This window comes from Tupaia chinensis, unplaced genomic scaffold (genome assembly GCF_000334495.1).
Source record: "Tupaia chinensis unplaced genomic scaffold, TupChi_1.0 Scaffold143247_2, whole genome shotgun sequence".
Lineage (NCBI taxonomy): Eukaryota > Metazoa > Chordata > Mammalia > Scandentia > Tupaiidae > Tupaia > Tupaia belangeri.
The window spans coordinates 186,896-189,057 of record NW_006203092.1 but is presented as its reverse complement, the minus strand read 5'-3'; positions in this window follow the sequence as shown (position 1 = coordinate 189,057).

Below are 2,162 nucleotides of genomic sequence, written 5' to 3'. Positions count from 1 at the left end.
CACCCACCCACCCCTCCACCCCCATGTGTGCTTGCATCCGACTGTGATGAACCTGTGCAGGTCAGGCTGGTGGAGTCCCTTTGTGCCAAAAGCAACCTGATAAAGGTTGATGACAAGAAACTAGGGGAATGAGTAGGCCTCTGTAAAATTGACAGGGAGGGAAACCCAGTAAAGTGGTTCGTTGCAGCTGGGTAGTAGTTAAGGACGATGGCAAGGAATCTCAGGCCAGTGTCATCGAAGAGTACTTCAAATACAAGAAATGACAAAATAATAAAAATTGGCTTACGATCCTCAATAATAATAACAAATAAAATTAAGAAAATAATTCTTTAGAAAGAAAAAATGACCAGGACTCAAAAGTCGGGGTTGTGAGATCCTAAGTAACAACTGAGCTGGCCTGAAGTGGAGGGAGGCATTTGAGGAGAGTCTTACTGAGGAGACAATCTTCGGCCAGCATGCGTGATTGATGGCTGCTGCAGCGGGCACAGAGCTGGCAAGCCTCAGGCCTGGTTTCGCCTAACAGCTGTGCTTCTTTGGGTGAGTCAAACATCCCTAAGTCTTAGTCTCAGTGTGCTCCTATATAAAATGAGGGAAGTAGTAAGAAATAAATGATATAATCCACATAAAGAGCTTAGCACAATTACTAGAACATAGGTGCCTACAATAAGGGTCAGTTGATTTTATTTTGATATTATTCATCTTCTCTAGGCCCAGCCCCTGTGGCACAGTTCATAATGTACTGAACTATAGTGCTGGAGGCCACATAGCCCGTTGTGGGTTTATCCCAGGCCAGGCTGACCTGAAACATGCCAGGCCTCTGGTGTGTGCTCAAGATCTTAGGGAACTGGAGCTAGGGAAGGGGATCACATCACATTATGACCAGACCAGTGCGCTGGCGCGTCTCTCTCTCTCTCTCTCTCTCTCTTTCTCTCCCTCTCTCTGCCTCTTTCTTGTATGGGTCCATGTATTCACTATTATAAATAAAATAAATTTCTACAAAATTCTCTTTGTCTTTATGTTGGGGTGTCAACAGTGAAGGAGGAAGGAGAAGAGAAAATATTTGCAACTAAAGACTGGAATTGCTATTTGCTATTTATATGTGAGGTTATTGAACTTTTAGATTTCAGATAGGTCATAGGATTCTTTATAACATAGAAACAAGTAAAGACTAAAATACAAGGGAATCTTCAAAAAGTTTATGGAATATGCATATTATGGATTTCAAATTGTCTTCCCCCAAAAATAAACTTGTACTTTAACTTCATTTTTCCATAATTTTTTTTTTAGAGATTTTCATTGTAGGGCGCGTGCGCTCGCCAGACAGACAGAGAGAGACATAGAGACAGAAAGTGAGAAATCACCCCCCAGGGGGGATGGTCACGCCGCCATCCCTTCTCCTCCATTCTCCTCTCGGGATCTTGGGCACGCACGCACACGCACCCGGCGTGAGTTTTAAGCCACCGGGTCTGGGACACGAACCGCGGTTGACTACGTGGGAGTCCAGCGACATAGCCATTACGCTAACTGCTGGTTCCCATAAATGTTTTGATATTCCCTTGTACTATTATAATTCTCTTTTATCTATCTTGTGAGAAATCAAGCTATTATTTTGGCGTTGTTTATATGGGAAAATACGTTCTACTCCAAACTGAATTGTCCAAAAATATAATCATTTTTTAACACAATGCCTTTGTAAATCAGAGACTTTCAATTCGCACTGTAGAACTCTAAAGGTAAGATGGATGTTTCACATACGATGGAAAGCCGCTGAAGCTCGGGGTCGCAACTGTAGATCCCTGTTCGCTGTTACAGCTGGAAAGGACCATAGAGACTCTGTGGCCCACTCTCTCCCCACAGCCTGGGACACAGTCGCCAAAACTACAGGACTTGTCCTAGGATGGGTAGATGCTCCTAGGAGCTATAACTTCACATTTTCCTTTCTTAAATCCCAATAAAGAACCGCCCCTAACTAAATGGGATAAGCTTTTCCCTCCCTTCCATACCTTTTGTTATGTTCACAGGACTTAATCTAGGGGGGTGGGGGAGAGAGCTATTTACAGAATTTCTGATGACTGAGTTTGCTTGAAAAATTGGGAAATCCAGGCAGATACTTCATTTGATCTTTCACATACACTTAAGTGAACAGTCTACCGAAAATGATG